Consider the following 21,920-nt stretch of genomic DNA (forward strand, 5'->3'; position numbering starts at 1 on the left):
TGATGGTGGGGGATGGTGTGACCTTCCTGTGTGGATTCCCGGGAATACAGAGGACGGGGACATCTCTCTGGTGGGTTTCTGGTATTATGTGGTTCCATTATTAAGTGCTTATAGAGATCCGCGTCTCCTTCAAAAAACTCCTTCATCGCCCTCCTATACTGCTTATCCATCCTTTTTAACTCTTCTTGATCATCAATATTGTAATCCTTGAGGTTTCCATTCTGAATATATAAAAGGACATTTCATGTAACAAACACACTTGTGTCTAAATAAAAAAACTATCAGTGATTGTTCCTCATCTACCTGATGATGGTGGGGGATGGTGTCACCTTTCTGTGTGGGATCCCGGGAATACAGAGGACGGGGACATCTCTCTGGTGGGTTCCCATTACTGGATCCATCTGTAGGAAACACACACACTGACTGAATACATTGTTTCTATGTGTTTATCAGATGATGGGGGATCTAGGTGGAGCCTCCGTACTGCTCTCTCCTTTACAATAAAGTCTCCTCTTACCCGGTGATGTGAGGGGCGGCTGATTGTCCATTATGACGTCCTTGTGTCCTTGTAAATACTCCTCCATTAAAGGAACCTGACACACACAATGATACAGTCACCATCCAGACACACCCCTTGTCTGTTACTGGATAATGTCCCAGAATTCCCGGCACCGCTCACCTCTCCTGTCAGCAGCTCCATCATCTTCTTGGTGACTTCCTGTGTCATGTGACTTCGGTCCTCCTCCATCCTCAGTGATGTGGTCATATGATCTATGTGGGTTGCTCTATAGAGGAATAGCGGAGAATTATCTGGACTGTATTGGTTGTACAATATTATTAGGTCGGGGGATATAAGGGGGGAATAGTCGGGCTGCCTCCAGTGGGAATTGTCACCTGTACATTGGGATGCTTACATTATGTTCAATAGTACAAATTATGAGTACGTATTCTTTTGCACCCCCAACCCCCCCCCCCCCCCCGATGTGTCCACAGTTTTGTCTAGAGACCCAACAGTCCTTCTTAGAACTCATTTTTTTTTCCTTGTTTGCTGTTGTGCCTTTGGTAGCCTATTTTTAAGAATAATTAGGGATTTTTGTTTTACTTTCAACAGGGATGGAGGGACAGCAGGCCCAGATCCTACACCACCATAGAAATATGTGTATTCTACAGTCTCTCCTTACATCAGATGTCCCCAGTAGAGTCCCTCATTACATCTCAGGTTTCCCCAGGCAGTGGAGTGCCTCCTTACATCTCAGGTTTCCCCAGGCAGTGGAGTCCCTCCTTACATCTCAGGTTTCCCCAGGCAGTGGAGTCCCTCCTTACACCAGGTTCCCCTAATAAAGTCCCTTGGCTATGCCTCTCGTTGGACACGGCAGCAGGCCAGGGGGCGAAGGGTTGGCATGAATGAGCGAGTTTGGGGTGGAGGAACCTGACTGACCTGCACAGAGTCCTGACCTCAACCCGATAGAACACCTTTGGGATGAATTAGAGAAGATACCTCGAGCCAGGCCATCTCGTCCAACATGGGTGCCTGACCTCACAAATGTGCTTCCAGAAGAACGGTCAAAAATTCCCATAGACACACTCCTAAACCTTGTGGACAGCCTTCCCGGAAGAGTTGAAGCTGTCTTAGCTGCAAAGGGTGGGCCAACTCAATATCGAACCCTACGGACTAATGCCGCTTACACAGGACCGTTTTTCGGGGGGGGTTTTATGTCATTAAAAACGATTGTGTGTGGGCTCCAGAGCATTTTTCACGATCTAAAACATGCTCTTTTTTTTTCACAACGTTTTTAACGTTGTCGTTTCTAAGGTTGTAAAATGCTTGTGTGTGGGCTTTAACGACGTAAAAAAAAAAAGGGCATGCTCAGAAGCAAGTTATGAGACGGGAGTGCTCGTTCTGGTAAAACTAGCGTTCGTAATGGAGTAAGCACATTCATCACGCTGTAACAGACTGAAAAGCGCGAATTGTCTTTTACTAACACGAAATCAGCTAAAGCAGCCCAAAGGGTGGCGTCATCCGCATGGAACTTCCCCTTTATAGTGCCTTCGTACGTCACCGTGCTTTGCTAGAGCATTTTTTTTTCATGAGCGTGTGTAGGCAAGATCGTTTTAATGATCGGGTTGAAAAAAAACGTTGTTTTTTTCTAGAACCTTAAAAACATCATTTTTTTAGAACCCGAAAAACGGTAGACTGTGATGCCATTAAAGTTCATGTGCGTGTAAAGGCATGTGTCCCAATACTTTTGGTAATATAGTATATATGACCAAAAAATGTAGAGATCCCAAGACGAAGATGAAAGTCAACATATAGAACCAAAAAATGGAGACCCGAGACGAAGATGAAACTCAACATACGGTATATAACCAAAACTTGGAGAGACCCTGAGACAAAGATAAAAGTCGACATTTATAAACAAAAAAGAGAGATTCCGAGACGAAGATTAAAGTCAACAAATATAACGAAAAAATGGGGAGACTCCAAGACAAAGATGAAAGTTTATGTATATACAATAAAAATAGAGATCCTGAGACGAAGATGAAAGTCAGCGTATATACCCAAAAAATGGAGAGACCCCAAGACAAAAATTAAAGTCAACATACAGTATAACTAAAAAACGTACTGCTTTGGAATTGGATGAGGCAGAATACTGGCACTAAATTGTGAACCAAACCAGAGTATCCACCACCGAGGACTGAAATAGAGAAGAAAAAATAGCCGTCTGGCATGGAAAGGAGCAGAAGATCTGGTGTCTGAAAGGAGGAGATCTGGTGGGAGGAATGTCAACGTATATAACCAAAAAATAGAGAGACCCGAGACAAAAATGAAAGTCAATGTTTATAAACAAAAAATAGAGAGATTACAGGACAAAGGTGAAAGTCAACTTATATTGCCTAAAAATGGAGAGATCCTGAGATGAAGATGAAAGTCAACGCTTATAAACACAAAATAGAGAGATTTCGAGACTGAGGCCTCGTACACACGACCGAGGAACTCGTCGTAAATGAAACATCGTTTTCCTCGACGAGTTCCTTGTCAGGCTTGTCGAGAATCTTGACAAGCTGTCTTTGCGTACACACTGTCAAGACCAAATCTCGTCGTTCTCCAACGCGGTGACTTCAACACATACGACGGCAGGGGAAGTTCGATTCCACTGGCACAACCCTTGGGCCTGCTTTTGCTAATCTCATGTTACTGCGTGTTAAGTAAAAGTTTGGTAAGAGACGTTTTGCACTTTTCAGTCTGTTACAGCGTGACGAATGTGCTTTTTCCGTTACAAATGCTACTTTTACCGAAGGTGCGCTCCCGTCTCATACTTTATTCTGAGCATGCGCGGGTTTCTAAGCATACACACGAACGTGTTTCTCGTCGAAATCCAGCCCGACGAGGAAATTGAGACTCCCGACGAGGAAAAAGAGATCTTGTTCTCTTTTTTTCTCATCGAGTTCCGCGACAGTTTTCTCGATGAAAACCATACACACGACCGTTTTCCTCTGCAAAAAAACTCTGCCACCAAGTTTCTTGATGGATTCTGTCGCGGAAAACGGTCGTGTTTACGAGGCTGGAAGATGGAAGTCAACGTATATAACAAAAAAATGGAGCGACCCCGAGACGAAGATTTAAGTCAACATTTATTTAAAAAATTGAGATTCCAAGATATCAACATATATTACAAAAAATGGAGAGATGAAGCTAAAAGTCAAAGTATAGAACGAAAAAATGGAGAGACTCCAAGACAAAGATGAAAGTCAATGGGGCAGATTCACGTAGATGGGCGTAAATTTGGGCGGGCGTAACGTATCTGTTTTACGTTACGCCGCCGCAAGTTTTTCAGGCAAGTGCTTTATTCACAAAGCACTTGCCTGTAAAGTTGCGGCGGCGTAGCGTAAAACACCCGGCGGAATTCAAATTCGGCGGGTAGGGGGCGTGTTTCATTTAAATGAAGCGCGTCCCCGCGCCGAACGAACTGCGCATGCGCCGTCCCTAAAATATCCCGGCGTGCATTGCTCTAAATGACGTCGCAAGGACGTCATTGGTTTTGACGTGGACGTAAATTACGTCCAGCACCATTCACGGACGACTTACGCAAACAACGTAAATTTTCGACGCGGGAATGACGGCCATACTTAACATTGACAGCGCCTCATAGACCCAGGGGCAACTTTACGCCGGGAAAAGCCTAACGTAAACGGTGTAACTTTACTGCGTCGGCTGCGCGTACGTTCGGGAATTCGCGTATCTAGCTAATTTGCATACTCAACGGGGAAATCGCCAGAAGTGCCACCTAGCGGGCAAAAAAAAAATTGCAGTTAAGATCCGACGGCGTAAGAGACTTATGCCTGTCGGATCTAATGGTTATCTATGCGTAACTGATTCTAAGAATCAGTCGCATAGATACGACGGCGCTAGGCAGAGATACGACCGCGTATCTGGAGATGCGCCGTCGTATCTCTTTTGAGATTCTGGGCCAATGTATCTAACAAAAAAATAATAGAGATTCTGAGATGAAGATTAAAATCAGCGTATATACCCAAAAATTGGAGAGAGACAAAAACGAAAGCTAACATACAGTATAACTAAAAAATGAAGAGACTTCTGGACAAAGATGAACGTCAGGAGGACACCTACCTCAAACTTACTGCTTTGGAATCCGATGGGGCAGAATTTTGCCACTAAAATGTGAACCAAACCAGAGTATCCACCACTGAGGACTGAAATAGAGAAGAAAAAATTGCCGTCTGGCATGGAAAGGAGCAGGAGACCTGGTGTGGAAAAGGAGGAGGAGGAGATCTGGTGTCGAAAAAAGGAGGAGGAGGAGATCTGGTGTTGGGTGTCTAAGGAAAGAGTGAACATTGACCGGCAACAGCTGCAAAAACAAGAGAAGGGGTGAGGGGCCAACAAGGGGGGAGGAAGGATCTGAAGACACAATGACACTAGTGACTAGACAATTACTGGTAATTGTTACATCCGCTATTTTTTGCTCTGGGTACGAGGAGTCCTACGATCGATCGGGTAATCAGCAACACACCAACACGAGTATCATGTAGCAAGATTACAATTTATTATTAGATACTGGCCGGTTTTATTGTCTGTGCATGGGAGGCACCCCTTCATGGAACAACCAATCATATTACAGTATCTTAGGCCTCGTACACACGACAGAGTTTCTCGGCAGAATTCGGCGAGAAACTCGGTCAGAGCCTGATTCTGCCGAGAAACTCTGTTGTGTGTACACTTTCGGCCCGATGGAGCCGCCGAGGAACTCGTCGAGAAAATAGAGAACATGTTCTCTATTTTCTCGTTGTTCTATGGGAGCTCTCGGCCCGCCGAGATCCTCGGCGGCTTCAGGGCTGAACTCGCCGAGGAACTCGACGTGTTTGGCACGTCGAGTTCCTCGGCCGTGTGTACGAGGCCTTACAGTATACTTTTGTACAAGGTTTGCCTGGAGACAGATATAAAATAGAAATTTGCCTAGAGATGATTGTACGTGGCAGATAAAAATATAGGCCCAGATTCACAGCGGAGATACGACGGAGTATCTCTCAGAGTATCTATGCGGCTGGTTCATAGAATCAGTTACGCATAGATACCCCTAAGATCCGACAGGTGTAATTGTTTTACACTGTCGGATCTTAGGATGCAGTACGGCGGCCGCCGCTGGGGGGAGTTTGCGTCGTAAACCAGTGTCGGGTATGCAAATTAGGAGTTACGGCGATCCACATCGGTTTTTCACGTTCGTTACGCCGCTGCTAGTCGTCGTAAGTTAGTCGTCGTTTTTGGTGCCCTAACTTTACACAGCACACGTATGTGCTGTATAAAGTATGGCCGTCGTTCCGGCGTCGAAATTTAAAAATGTTTCCTTCTTGCGTAAGACGTCCGGGAATACGGAAGTACGCTACGTACGTCGCCGTTCGAAAAAAATGACGTCACTTCGCGCAAAGCACGGCGGGAAATTCAAAAGGGAGCATGCGCAGTAGGTCCGGCGCGGGAGCGCGCCTAATTTATATGGCACACGTCCCTTTAAATTACGCGGGCTTACGCCGGAGGCCGCTGGCGTAGGTTTTCATTGCAAGTGCTTTGTGAATCAGGCACTTGCGATGAAAACTTGCGGCGGCGTAACGTATCTACGATACGTTACGCCGCCGCACTTCTACGTGAATCTGGCCCTCTATGCGTATGAGTAAAGAATGTGTAATATAACAGTTTAAAAAGAATTTAAGTTCGATAGGAAAATAAAGGCTATTACCCTCATGTTCTTATATCAGAACAGACCACCCAAAACAAAGGGGTAACCCCACTTTCCTTTCAGTAATAGCAAGAAACTTTATTGATAAATAAAAGTGAAGATGCAACAATGTATAAATATGGGGCTAGATTCAGATAGAATTGTCTATCTTTATGCCCGGTGTAACGTATCTCAGATACGTTACGCTGCCGTAATTTAGGGCGCAAGTTCTGTATCCAGAAAGAACTTGCGCCCTTAGTTACGGCGGTGTAACGTATCTGTGTCGGCGTAAGCCCGCATCATTCAAATGTGGATGATGTGGGCGTGTTTTATGTATATTAACTGTGACCCCGCGCACTTGACGTTTTTTACGAACGGCGCATGCGGCGTTCGTGAAAAAATCCCACTGCGCATGCTCGAAAATCCGCCGCAAAACGTCATTGCTTTCGACGCGAACGTAAATTACGTACATCCCTATTCGCGAACGACTTACGCAAACTACGTAAAATTTTCAAAACTCGACGCGGGAACGACGGCCATACTTAACATAGGATACGCCTCATATAGCAGGGGTAACTATACGCCGAACGTAAACGACGTAAAAAAATGCGCCGGGCGGACGTCGGTTTCTGAATCGGCGTATCTAGCTAATTTGCATATTCCTCGCTTAACTATACGGAAGCGCCACCTAGCGGCCAGCGTAAATATGCAGCCTAAGATACGACGGTGTAAAACACTTACGCCGGTCGTATCTTAGGGATATCTATGCGTAACTGATTCTTTGAATCAGGCGCATAGATACGACCGGCCGGACTCAGAGATACGACGGCGTATCTGGAGATACGCCGGCGTATCTCCTCTTTGAATCTAGCCCATGGTCTGCATGGAAAAGCGAGACCTTGAAAGAAGAATTTTATGTGACACAGAAATATAAGATTTTTGTTCCCTTCTGCCTTCTTAAATGGTATTATGTACCCCTTAGGCCGCGTACACACGATCGGTCAAAACTGATGAAAACGGACTGAAGGTTCGTTTCATCGGTCCAAACCGATCGTGTGTGGGCTTCATCGGTTATCCTTCGGTCAAAAAAAAGAGAACTTGCTTTAAAATATAACCGATGGACGCCTAACCGATAGGTCGAAACCGATCGTTAGTATGCATAAGCATCGGGTAAAAAGCCGCGCATGCTCAGAATCAAGTCAACGCATGCTTGGAAGCATTGAACTTCGTTTTTTTCAGCACGTCGTTGTGTTTTATGTCACCGCGTTCTTACACGATCGTTTTTTTAACCGATGGTGTGTAGGCACATCAGACCATCAGTCAAAATTTCTCTAAGATACGACCAGCGTAAGTCTCCTACGCCGTCGTATCTTAACTGCATATATACGCTGGGCGCTAGGGGCGTGTACGCTGATTTACGTCTAGAAATATGTAAATCATCTAGATACGCCTATTCACGAACGTACGCCCGGCCGATGCAGTACAGATACGCCGTTTACGTTAGGCTTTTTCCGGCGTAAAGTTACCCCTGCTCTATGAGGAGTACCAATGTTAGGTATGGACGTCGGAAAAACAGCGTCGAATTTTTCACATTTTACATCGTTTGCATAAGTCGTTCGCGAATAAGGCTGGGCGTCATTATCGTTCACGTCGAAAGCATTGGCTTTTTGCGGGTTAATTTGGAGCATGCGCACTGGGATACTTTCACGGACGGCGCATGCGCCGTTTGTAAAAAGCGTCATTTACGTGGGGCCACAATAAATTTACATAACACACGCCCACATCTTCCACATTTGAATTAGACGGGCTGACGCCGGCCTATTTACGCTGCGCCGCCGCAACTTTGCTTTGTGAATACAGCACTTGCCTGTCAAAGTTGCGGAGGCGTAACGTAAATAGGGTACGTTACGCCCGCACAAAGATGCGCTCTCCTACGTGAATCTGGCCTGAAGTGTTCTTCTCGTATTACGACCTCTGCTGCCAGCTTCAGCAATGTCTTCTCTCTACTTCCTCCCAACTCACCTCTCACCCAGAACTTCCTGTCTGTACCTGACATCACTTCCTGTCTTCCATAGAGACATCCTGTCTGAGTAGAAATGAGATCATCACCTTGTGGAGCTCAGAGGAACTGCAGCCCCAAGAAACTGAATATGGCCTTGTGTGTGTGTATGTATTGTATATCCTTATAGATGGGGTCATCTCCACTCCCACCAAGGGGCATAGGAATATAAAGTATATCAGGATAAATAGATGGATTTTGGCTGAATTGATTTTGTGGTGAAATTATTATTTTTTAATTATTTTTGTATTATTAGTCATGTAGACAAAAGAAATCTCTACCTTCATTAAAAAAAAAACAAGACACCTCTAGAACCCGTAAGTAATTTTCCATCTTCATCCCTTTATAAACAGGGCTCCCTCCCTTTGTAGGTTATAGTTAGTGGCTGTGGTTGGAGAGATCATTGAGGGAGTTTTATTTGGTTCTTGTGACATCAGAACTGGTTATGTCCTTAGCTAGGAGTGGTTATATATATATATATATATATATATATATATATATATATATATATATATATATATATATAAATATAGCAAAGTCCCGGGGCCACTAAGGCCCAATGGTGACCTCCAGAGTTAGGGACAGCTGACGTCCTTCTGTGTAGAGTGGGTTACGAGGCATGGTGGATGTAATGCAGGGAGGATTGATGGGCACCAGACACTTATTGAATGCAAAGAGATTTATTGGGCCAGATTCACGTAGCTCAGCGGATCTATAGATCCGCTCGATCTACGTGATTTAAGATCCGCTCCCGCAAAGTTTAGGAGGCAAGTGGCTAATTCACAAACCACTTACCTCCAAACTTGCGGCGGCGGATCCTAAATCCCCCGGTTGAATTCAAATTCCGCGGCTAGGGGGAGTGTACTATTTAAATCAGGCGCGTTCCCGCGCCGATTTAAATGCGCATGCGCCGTCCGGGGAATTTCCCGGCGTGCATTGCTCCCACTGACGTCACTAGGACGTCAGTGGTTTCGACGTGAGCGTGACTTGCGACGCGCGTGTTTGTGAATCGGCGTATGCAAACGACGTTAGAAAATTCAAATTCGACGCGGGAACGCCGGCTATACCCAACATTGGCTGCGCCTGATAAAAGCAGGGGTAAGTATACGACGGGAAAGCCGCTACGGAAACGTCGTAAGAAGACTGCGTCGGGTCCGCGTACGTTCGTGAATTTGCGTATCTCGCTGATTTACATATTATTCAAGGTAAATCAGCGGGAACGCCCCCGGCGCCATTTTTAAATCGAAAATAAGATCCGACAGTGTAACACATTGTAACACTGTCGGATCTAAGCCCTATCTATGCGTAACTGATTCTATGAATCAGGCGCATAGATAGGACCAGTGTAAGTCACAGATACGATGGTGTATCTGTAGATACACCATCGTATCTCTTTGTGAATCTGGCCCATAGTCTCTTAAACAGAACTGGGGAGAGAGGGTTAGGGCCAGGACACCCTTTAGTAGACTTCTTTAAGCAGACAGCCATGCAGGGAAAGGCATCCAGCTAGACACCACGGCCCGGATTCACATACATGGGCGCATATTTATGCCGGCGTAGCGTATCTTTTTTAGGCTACGCCGGCGTAGCGCAGAGCGGCAAGCACTGGATTCACAAAGCACTCGCCCCCGCTTGCTGTTAAAGATATGCTGGGTTTCCTCGGCGTAAGCCAGCGTAGGAGCGTAGTGGGCGTGAGCCATGCTAATGAGGCATGACCCCATGCAAATGATGGGCCAAGCGTCATAGAAGTACTTAAAACGAACGTAGACGTATCCCAGTGCGCATGCTCAGAATCACGTCGAAACTACTCCCTAAGATACGACGGATCACTGCCTGCGACGTGAACGTAACCTACGCCCAGCCCTATTTACGTACTACTACGTAAACGACGTAAAATACGACGGCTGTTCCCTGGTCCATACCTTTGCATGAGTTGCGCCTCATAGATGGGGATTAACTATACGCCGGACGTAAGCCTTACGCAAACCGCGTATATTATGCGCCGGGCGCAACTACGTTTGTGAATCGACGTATCTCCATCATTTGCATATTTGCAATGAGGCGGCCAGCGTAAATATGCGCCCATGATACGCCGGCGTAGTAAAGTTATGTTGGTCGGTTGAAGCCTATTTTCAGGCGTATCTAGTTCTGTGGGCACAGAGCACAGATACGACGGCGCATAGTTACACTTACGCGGCGTATCTCGAGATACGTCTGCGTAAGTGCTTTGTGAATCCGGGCCCACGTCTGCATGTGTAGGATCGCTGTCTCCTATGGCAACAATTTTGTAACGGTTTCTAACAAAGGTTGCAATGAACTCCTTCACTTCTTCTACAATCTCCTATTGTAGATCTTCACTCAATGAGCTCCCAGTCTATCTTTAGACTAACAGATCCACTCGCCACTGGATCTCCTGAGCTCTTCCAATCTTCTCACTCTGTATCTTCCTCAAGCATCACCCCTGCGTAAAAAAAAAAAAAATCACCCCTGTGTACTTACCTGGCAGGGGAGACACCATGAATATGAAGGTGGTTCTCCCAGGGCGAGGCACGGCTATTGCACTCTAGGCCGTGCTGATCGTGGTTGTCTTCCCTGCCGCTTCTCGGCCTTTTGGCTAGGACTAGGTGTGGTATCTGTTCTTATCAGTTGTCAGCGGAGCGCTGAAGCACCTCCTACATGGGGAGGGTGGATGCATTCCAATGACGTCATTGCACCTGGAAGGATGGTTTCAGCAGGGACTACGCTGTGCTGCCCGACAGATACTGGGGGCCGGCCCATGGTTGAGTCTGAGCCATCTGGAAGGGTGCTCCTGGTGAGGATGGGGGCTACACTTGGTCTGGTCTTTTTGCCGAGTTCTAGTCTGGCCTTCTGGCTGGCTGGTGTAAGTGCTATCTCTGTCAGCGATCCGGTTGGAGGAGCTGGTACTGCCCTGTGGTAGGACGGGACAGGACCATGCAAATCCGCCGAGTTGATGGAGGGTCTGGAGGGGCTAGTATTGGTGGAGGCTGCTACCTGAGCGGCAGTCCTCCCCAAGAAAACCTTGAAGGGCTCTCTAGCTGGCAGGGGTGGAGGGCTGCACTGGCCGGTCGGGGGGTTGGATATGGAACGAAAAGCCTATGGTGCATGTGCCCCTGGAGTGGCAGTCCAGGGGTGTCTGAAGATCACTGTGTGTGAGGGACACATTGATTTAAAGATACCACGGTCACTGCACCAAATACACGCTTTTTTTAGCACCTGCCTCCTGGGCCGGGCCTTTTGGCTAGGACCGGAGGAATTTTTTATTCCTGGCCGGAGGGCCTGGTCATTGTATACCACAATGACCACTTCTTTCACTCTCCTCTCCACTATCCCTTTCCCCACTTTATTTAACTTATTGCCTATGTTTGTCACTTTTTTGTCTTTTTTTTGTTGTGCACGTTTTGTGACACTGTGAGATTATTAGGGTGCCGGTCCTCGGGCCAGCCCTGAACGTCTTGGGAGTGGGTGGACATGGCCTTCTGGCTTAGTTCACTTGCTCTCATGGGGTCTCCCTTCGGGGAAGCCCCACCTAGTACTGGGAGGGTTCTGTTTCGGCAGTCCCTCTGAGGAAGTTGGGTCCGTGTCGGCTTAGGTTGCTCGGACCACAGTACCTCAGTCCCCGTCTGGAGCCTAACGCCCCGGGGGATCAGGGTTTGGGTCTCTCTTCACAGGAGGACCACTTGACGTTGCACCCGTCTGCACGTTTTTGTGAACACTCTTTATGTGTGTGCACATTTTTTCTGCACCGGGTGGAGTTTTTTGGGTGTGTTCACACGCCATAGGCTTTTCAAAAAAAAAATCACCCCTGCGTCCCTGCTTGGCACTCACATATACTCTTCAAGCTTCACCCCACTGGCCTTTGGTCCCTGGCTTGGCACACAATAATGCTCTGCAAGCGTCAATTCCACTGGCTGGGTCCCTGGTTAGGAACCTGCCGAAGCTTTCCCAATTCTTCACCGTCCCCAGCTGGTGAGAATACTGCTCTGGTACTTGCTTCAGCTACTTACAGTGGTCTCCAGTAGCAAGGTGAATGGTCCCTTAGTAGCGACAGCTTCCCCTCTACCTCCGACCACAGCTGGTTCTCCGGCTGGCAGAACCGTCGCTTCTGGTTGAAATGCAAGCCGCAGTCCCAACCCTACGCTGTTCTCTTGCTTCTGGATAGGCTCTCAGACAGCCTAGCAGCCAGATGTCCCCAAGATAGGCCTCAGACTCCGGCCTAGCAGCCCGGAGCAGCACAACACACGTCCACCCAGAGTGCCATCCAGGTGGCACAGAACCCTGACTATCTGACTCCACCCAAATAAATAGGCTCTCCCAGCAGGCCAAGGGACCCAAGAAAATTCCTGCCCATTGGCTGAGACACCCCATCCATTCCTAATCTGTCCTTGCAATGCCCTTGTCTTATCTAATGCCACCAGATACCCGGCCACCTAATGACAGAAGAGAGAAGTGCAGTAATTCCAGAATTAGGGTGAAATCAATTGACCTCCTACCAATTGGCCAATGCAACTATCACATGGCAAATACATTTGATAGCAACCCTGCCTAAACATCAGGGTGCTACATATATATATACAGTATATACAGGTGCATTTCATAAAATTAGAATATCATCAAAACGTGTATTTATTTTAGTAATTTAATAAAAAAAAAAGTGAAACTCATATATATCATATAAATGCGTCACACACAGTGATAGATTTCAAGCATTTCTATCTTTTAATTTTGATGATTATGGCTTACATCTAGTGCAGGGGTCTCCAAAATTTTTAGCCCGAGGGCCACATTGTAGATTTAATAAATATTCGCAGACTGAAAAAAATAGTTATTTATAAATAAATGAATACAAATGAAAAAAATCTCGTCGTAGCCTTTCCGCACGTCTGTGTCCCCGTCAGAGCCTTTCCACGTCTGTGTCCCCGTCAGAGCCTTTCCGCACGTCTGTGTCCCCGTCAGAGCCTTTCCACGTCTGTGTCCCCGTCAGAGCCTTTCCACGTCTGTGTCCCCGTCAGAGCCTTTCTGTGCGTCTGTGTCCCCGTCAGAGCCTTTCCACGTCTGTGTCCCCGTCAGAGCCTTTCCGCGCATCTGTGTCCCCCGTAAGAGCCTTGCAACAACAATAGACCTCCCGAGCAATAATAGACACCCCTTTCCCCCCAGAAAAATAGATCAATTTCAGCAACAATAGATCACCTAGCAGCCAGCATCAATAAACCCAACCAGCAGTGACACCCCCTCCTTCTCTCTCCTAGAGGGACCCAACCAGCAGTGACACCCCCTCCTTCTCTCTCCTAGAGGGACACAACCAGCAGTGACACCCCCTCCTTCTCTCTCCTAGAGGGACCCAACCGGCAGTGACACCCCTTTCTTCTCTCTCCTAGAGGGACCCAACCAGCAGTGACACCCCCTCCTTCTCTCTCCTAGAGGAACCCAACCAGCAGTGACACCCCCTCCTTCTCTCTCCTAGAGGGACTCAACCAGCAGTCACACCCCCTCATTCTCTCTCCTAGAGGGACCCAACCAGCAGTCACACCCCCTCCTTCTCTCTCCTAGAGGGACCCAACCAGCAGTGACACCCCCTCCTTCTCTCTCCTAGAGGGACCCAATCAGCAGTGATACCCCCTCCTTCTCTCTCCTAGAGGAACCCAACCAGCAGTGACACCCCCTCCTTCTCTCTCCTAGAGGGACCCAACCAGCAGTGACACCCCCTCCTTCTCTCTCCTAGAGGGACCCAACCAGCAGTGACACCCCCTCATTCTCTCTCCTAGAGGGACCCAACCAGCAGTGACACCCCCTCATTCTCTCTCCTAGAGGGACCCAACCAGCAGTGACACCCCCTCCTTCTCTCTCCTAGAGGGACCCAACCAGCAGTGACACCCCCTCCTCTCTCCTAGAGAGACCCAACCAGCAGTGACACCCCCTCCTTCTCTCTCCTAGAGGGACCCAACCAGCAGTGACACCCCCTCCTTCTCTCTCCTAGAGGGACCCAACCTGCAGTGACACCCCCTCCTTCTCTCTCCTAGAGGGACCCAACCGGCAGTGACACCCCCTCCTTCTCCCTCCTAGAGGGACCCAACCAGCAGTGACACCCTCTCCTTCTATCTCCTAGAGGGACCCAACCGGCAGTGACACCCCCTCCTTCTCTCTCCTAGAGGGACCCAACCGGCAGTGACACCCCCTCCTTCTCTCTCCTAGAGGGACCCAACCAGCAGTGACACCCCCTCCTTCTCTCTCCTAGAGGGACCCAACCAGCAGTGACATCCCCTCCTTCTCTCTCCTAGAGGAACCCAACCAGCAGTGACACCCCCTCCTTCTCTCTCCTAGAGGGACCCAACCAGCAGTGACACCCCCTCCTTCTCTCTCCTAGGAGTGACCCAACCAGCAGTGACACCCCCTCCTTCTCTCTCCTAGGAGGGACCCAACCAGCAGTGACACCCCCTTCTTCTCTCTCCTAGAGGGACCCAACCAGCAGTGACACCCCCTCCTTCTCTCTCCTAGAGGGACCCAACCAGCAGTGACACCCCCTCCTTCTCTCTCCTAGAGGGACCCAACCAGCAGTGACACCCCCTCCTCGTCTCTCCTAGAGGGACACAACCAGCAGTGACACCTCTCCTTCTCTCTCCTAGGAGGGACCCAACCAGCAGTGACACCCCCTTCTTCTCTCTCCTAGAGGGACCCAACCAGCATTGACACCCCCTCCTTCTCTCTCCTAGAGGGACCCAACCAGCAGTGACACCCCCTCCTTCTCTCTCCTAGAGGGACCCAACCAGCAGTGACACCCCCTCCTTCTCTCTCCTAGAGGGACACAACCGGCAGTGACACCCCCTCCTTCTCTCTCCTAGAGGGACCCAACCAGCAGTGACACCCCCTCCTTCTCTCTCCTAGAAGGACCCAACCAGCAGTGACACCCCCTCCTTCTCTCTCCTAGCAGAGGAAGCCAGACAGAACTTTGAAGTCTTTAGTGATCTCTGATTTCCTTATAAAGTGTTTCTTCCATGATGAAGATCAGAGGAGCGCTCAGACACGTGTTTTCTGAGGTGTATATCAAGGTGTGCTTCTTCCCAGTGTGAGATCTCTGATGTACGGCCAAATATGATCCATATAGAAGACATTTCCCATACTCGGGATACTAATACACCTCGCACTCAGGAATAGGAATACGGTTTCCCACTCATGTGCAGTCTCTGATGTCTTTTTAAACTGGTCTTATCTGTAAAACATTTCACGCACTCGGGGCAGGAATACGGCTTTTCCCCCGTGTGAGATCTCTGATGTCTCACAAGGTCTGATTTCTGCAAATAACATTTTACGCACTGGGAACAGGTATACGGCTTCTCGCCCGTGTGCAATCTTTGATGTCTGGAAAGATGTGACTTCCTTGAGAAACATTTCCCGCACTCAGGACAGGAAAGTGGCTTCTCGCCCGTGTGCGATCTCTGATGTCTGGAAAGATGCGACTTCCTTAAAAAACATTTGCCGCACTCAGGACAGGAATATGGCTTCTTGCCTGTGTGAATTGTTTGATGTCTACCAAGGTCTGATATCTGCCTAAAACATTTTCCACACTCAGAGCAAGAATATGGTTTCTCACCAGTGTGATACCTCTGATGGGCATAAAGATGGGACTTCTGTGAATAACATTTTCCACACTCAGGACAAGAAAATGGCTTCTTCCCTGTGTGAGAAGTGTAATGTGTGTCAAGTTGTGATTTATAAAGAAAGCATTTCCCGCACTCAGAACAGGAATGTAGTATATCCCCCGTGTGAGACCTCTTATGTACAGAAAGACTGAATGCAGAGCTAAAACTTTCCCCACATTGAGGACAGGGAAATGTCTTCTCCCCCTGAATCCAGGCCCCATCCCCCACAGTACGAGGTTCCTCAGAGTCAGAGGGATTCCATGGTCTATCCACACTGGGAAGTCCTCCATCCATAGTGGAGCTCATTGTCTTTTCTCCTCCACAATCTCCTGTGATGTCCTCATCTTCCATTTTACAACCTGGAGATAAAGTGAGACGATCCTTTGAGGGTTTCTCCATGGCGTGTCCTGGAAAAATAGAAAAACATCATCAATAGATATGAGAGGGTTAGTTCACTTCCATCAAGATTCCATCTGGATCAGGTAGATATGAGTGAGGAGATGTTCTCTGCGGAGGTCCCAACCAGCTGGGACTCTTCCCCCCATCAAAGAACCTTTGGTCCTCCTCCCAGATCACTTCTACATTTACACAGCCTTGTCAGAAGAGCAGGAACCAATGGGGACTGGGAGGGGCGTGCTCTTTACACAACCACAAGCCTAGGCACTGGGTAATGTGATCTCTGATAAACAAGAGGGTCAAAGTTTAGACTTGCAGCCCCTTTACCATAGAACAAGTGACCATAGGTCTAGGCTTCTGGTGATATGCAGCACTGGAGGGAGCTTGCAGCAGCTTTTACCCTGGAATGTTAATTTTTTCAGTCTTTGTTACTACTTACTTTTCAATCCAAAAAGACTGGTAATAAAGTTTTATGGTAACATTTATCTACAAGTCTGCTGAAAGAGGAGGGACCAACCTAAGAAAGGCTCAATCTGTGTTACTGTAACTAGGAGTGACACACAACCTAATACTGCCAGCTGAACCCCAGGACGGGTATCAGAACAGGGAGGGGACCATTATCAACCTATTATTGGCTGATATCACTCAGCTCCCCGCCCTACTCAGGACCAATCAGTGAGCAGTAACAGAGCAGAGATAAGAGAAGAATATATTATGGGTCACCTGTGCTGATCTCTGTAGGAGTGTCCTCCTCTATGAATGTCCTCGTCATTCCAGCCTCCTCCATAGACTGGTGATCGTCCCTCACATACGTCTCTTCTACGTCACACTCAGTTTTTATGATCATCAGATCTTCACCCTAAACCAACAGAATGGCAGAAAATAACATCTGTAACATAGAAGTATTTATGATGTGAGATCACATAGAAAATATCATCTTGTAGAGTCCACACATCATCTCCACATGTCAGAGTGTTCAATCACTTTATGTTCCCGACCCTCAACTCCACCTACCTGATGATGGTGGGGGATGGTGTGACCTTCCTGTGTGGAATCCCAGGAATAAAGAGGAGGGGAACATCTCTCTGGGGGGTTTCTGTTATTAGATGGATTCATCATAATGTCCTTGTAGAGATCCTTGTGTCCTCCAAAACACTTCTCTGTCACACCATACTCCATATCCTCCTCCTTTATCTCTTCTTTAACATCAGCTTTAGGATCTCTCAGGTTTCCACTCTGAATATAGAATAAAAATGACATCAATGGTAACAATGCAGATAATGTACAGATCCTAATGATACTATCAGTGATTGTTCCTCATCTACCTGATGATGGTGGGGGATGGTGTGACCTTCCTGTGTGGAATCCCGGGAATACAGAGGACGGGGACATCTCTCTGGTGGGTTCCCATTACTGGATCCATCTGTAGGAAACACACACACTGACTGAATACATTGTTTCTATGTGTTTATCAGATGATGGGGGATCTAGGTGGAGCCTCCGTACTGCTCTCTCCTTTACAATAAAGTCTCCTCTTACCGGATGATGTGAGGGGCGGCTGATTGTCCATCATGACGTCCTTGTAGAGATCCTTGTGTCCTTCTAAATACTCCCACTCCTCCATGGAGAAATAGACAGTGACATCCTGACACCTTATAGGAACCTGACACACACAATGATACAGTCACCATCCAGACACACCCCTTGTCTGTTACTGGATAATGTCCCAGAATTCCCAGAATCCTCCTCACCTCTCCTGTCAGCAGCTCCATCATCTTCTTGGTGACTTCTAGAATCTTCTCCATGTTGTGTCTCTCAGGTTTCAGGGAGTCACATGGAGGCACTGTGATGGTCATGTGATCACCTGACTTCACAAGAGGAAATCTCTGTATTGGAGAACCAATAGGAATATCATGTTAGAATCTCAGAATCCTCCTCACCTCTCCGGTCAGGTCTGTGTTTTATTAATAGAGATAAGAGTGATGTCATGTGACCTCCCAGAATCCTCCTCACCTCTCCGGTCAGGTCTGTGTTTTATTAATAGAGATAAGAGTGATGTCATGTGACCTCCCAGAATCCTCCTCACCTCTCCGGTCAGGTCTGTGTTTTATTAATAGGGATAAGAGTGATGTCATGTGACCTCCCAGAATCCTCCTCACCTCTTCGGTCAGGTCTGTGATTTATTAATAGAGATAAGAGTGATGTCATGTGACCTCCCAGAATCCTCCTCACCTCTCCGGTCAGGTCTGTGTTTTATTAATAGAGATAAGAGTGATGTCATGTGACCTCCCAGAATCCTCCTCACCTCTCCGGTCAGCAGGTAGATGATCTCCAGGGTGAGGTTTAGAATCTTCTCAGTCATGTGACTCCGGTCCTCCTCCATCCTCATTCCTGCAGTCATCTATGAAGGTTTTCCTGTAGACAGATAACATAGAATTATCTGGATTGGTGTTGGTTGTACAATAATAGGATGGGGAGATCAGGAGGCAATATGAAGGTCAGTATGTATTTTAGAACCATGACTCCCAGTGGGAACATATTTAATCTGGACTGTTTAGTATTTGCTATAATTCTTGGGGCCCGGGATCTCTTTACCGATTTGGCCTTTCTGGATCACAAATTCTATTTTCTGATAGGTGTGTTTTGTTTCTAGACTTGCTTTATATAACATTGGATCTGCAGACAAGGGACAATAAATACTGTCCTTTGATTTTTTCCAAGTTTCTTGCATGGTGTTATCCTTTAAAATCAATACCACCCACAAAGGTTTCGGTATAGACGTTAGGGGGACCCCATGATTTTAGATTTTTTTTCCTTTGCATGAAATCCCCCTCAAAATTCAAACCAGACAATTCATACCCTGCCCCTTTGTTTACATTTACCTGTTAGCCGAGTCTGGTATGGATTTATAAGGGGGTACCTCCACAAAAAAAAAATAACATGAAGTTTTTCAGGAAATCTATACCAGACCATTTAATTGGTGTGGATTTAAAATAAATTGCCACCCCATGCAAAAAAAATGCTTGAGGTCCCCTTAAAAATCCATACCAAACCCTCAAAGTGGTTGTAAACCCACTTCTACCTATAGGTAAGCCTAGAATAAGGCTTACCTATAGGTAGTGGAAATATATATATAGATATAGATATTTCACTTGTATAGGTAGATTCAGAGAGATTGGCCCAACTTTGCGTAGCATAGCGTGTTTAGGCTACGCCGCCGTAAGTTAGCGAGGCAAGTATTTGATTCTCAAAGTACTTGCCTGCTAAGTTACGGCGGCGTAGCCTAAAGCGGGCGGGCGTAAGGGCGCCTAATTCAAATTTGTCTAAGGGGGCGTGTTTTATGTTAATGGGGCTTGACCTGACGTTTTTGACGTTTTTTCAAACTGCGCATGCGCCGGGCGCCTACATTTCCCAGTGTGCATTGCGGCTAAGTACTCCGCACGGGCCTATTGATTTCGACGTGGACGTAAACGACGTAAATCCCTATTCACGGACGACTTACGCAAACGACGTAAAAATTTCGAATTTCGACGGGGGAACGGCGGCCATACTTTAACATTGGCTACGCCACCGAGGGCCTAGCTTTAACTTTAGGCGGCCTATCTCTTACGTAAACGGCGTAAATGTGCTGCGGCGGCCGTGCGTACGTTCGTGAATAGGCGTATCTAGTGATTTGCATATTCTACGCCGGCCGCAATGGAAGCGCCACCTAGCGGCCAGCAGAAATATTGCAACCTACGATAGGACGGCACAAGCCATCGTATCTTAGATATGTTTAAGCGTATCTCTGTTTGAGCATACACTTAAACATAGGTCGGCGCAGATTCTGAGTTAGGTATCTACTGATACGCCGGCCTAACTCTTTCTGAATCTACCTAGTAGTCTGCCGAAAATTCCAACGGCGCATGTGCGGGGAAGAAACAAAACTAAGTGCCGTTTTTTCCCCAGCCTGTGCCGTTAATCGCGGCTCCCGTGCACATGCATGGGAGTGACGTCACGCGGTTCCGGAAAATCACAGAGCCGGAGTCCGTGGCATGGAAGGAAGAGGGCCAGAAGATGGACGCTGCCTACACAGGGGACATCGCTGGATTATTTTGCAGGTAAGTGGCACATAATGGGCTAGTATGTGATGCATACTAGCGAGCAAAAGAGGAAGTAAAACCCACCAGGGTTTACTTCCTCTTTAATCTGAGCATGCAGCCTGGCCAGGAAAGTGGAAATGAGAGTGACTCCACCTCTCCTAAACCATACCAGGTCATATGCCCTCAACATGAGGGGCGGTGGTTGATGAGGACAAGGGCCTCTTAGCCACAACCCTGGCCGGTGGCTGTGGGGGTCTGTGGGCGTGGAGAATGCTGGAACCTTGAAACCATCTTTGAAAATAAGAAGGTCTTCAGATACCCCCACCCTGTACATGAATGAGTAGGGGGTACCCCCTGCCCATTCACACACAAAAAAAAAGGCTATAACCTAGAACTAAAGACACCCAAACATTAGACAAGTCCTCAAAAACATACCTCATTGAAAATACGCTGTACTGCCCAAAAAAACGATGACCCAGTGCTCACGACCGATCCCGACAGTATTATCCAAATGATAGTCTCCCCCAAGCTGTTATCAGCTTTTCTAAGCGAACGGGCTAAGTGACAACAGTGGTATGGTATATCGACGCAGCAAGAGTAGACAGCCGCTGATTCCTTAGCGACCATTGACAGCAGAAAGCCGTTATGTTCATCCATGCTGAATGCCCTAAACGTTCAGATGAACATCAGAACAGCCAGTGTCTGGTCTGAACTTTTGGGCTAAACAATAGGTCTAAGGTTGCCCCCTCATTTTAAACCACAAATTGGCCCAGATTCACAGAGAGCGGGCGCACATTACGCCGTCGTAGCGCAAACAATGTACGTTACGCCAACGCAGCGCAGAGAGGCAAGCATGGAATTCACCAAGCCAGTGCTCCCAACGCTGCGCTGGGCCGAGCGCCACACAGATACGTATCACGAACTGCGCATGTGCTGAGACGTGGACGCATCCCCCTGCGCATGCTCACAACCACGTCGGAACAACTGCCTAAACTACGCCGGATCACAGCATACGGCGTGAACGTAACCTACGCCCAGCCAGACACGTCCAACGTAAAATAAGCCGGCTTGTGTTCCCTGGTGCAGCCCTTTGCATGTCTGCTGCTGGGTTGCACCTCCTTTATTGGGAATAACTTTACGCCGGATGTAAAACTAACGCGCACTGCGTTGGGCGCTCATTTGCATATTTCAATGGCTAATCAATGGTAGCGCCACCATGCGTCCAGCCTAAATGTGCACCCACCCTACGCCGGCGTAGGCAAGTTACGTCGGCGGGATGAAGCCTGTTTTTAGGCGCATCTTAGTTTGTGGGTCCGGCGCACATTTGCACTCACGTCGGCGTATCTTGTTATACGTCGGCGTAAGTGCTTTGTGAATCTGGGCCATATTGATTACACAGGTTCTGAGGCTAATTTAATATAGATAAGGCACTAAGTGAGTTTAAGTAACACCATAATCAGCCACAGAATATGTAAATATTGCGTGTTCTGGTTTAAAGGGA

The 21,920-nt window shown here is 47.6% G+C and overlaps 1 protein-coding gene and 1 pseudogene across 1 annotated transcript in view; one reads left to right on the forward strand and one right to left on the reverse strand.

Moving 5' to 3' along the window:
- LOC120909614 (zinc finger protein OZF-like) overlaps positions 1-21,920 on the reverse strand; it is a 713,034-nt gene that overhangs the window by 84,752 nt on the left and 606,362 nt on the right. The window lies entirely within an intron of this gene.
- LOC120912480 lies at positions 10,778-10,956 on the forward strand (annotated as a pseudogene).

This window comes from Rana temporaria, chromosome 8 (genome assembly GCF_905171775.1).
Source record: "Rana temporaria chromosome 8, aRanTem1.1, whole genome shotgun sequence".
NCBI lineage: Eukaryota > Metazoa > Chordata > Amphibia > Anura > Ranidae > Rana > Rana temporaria.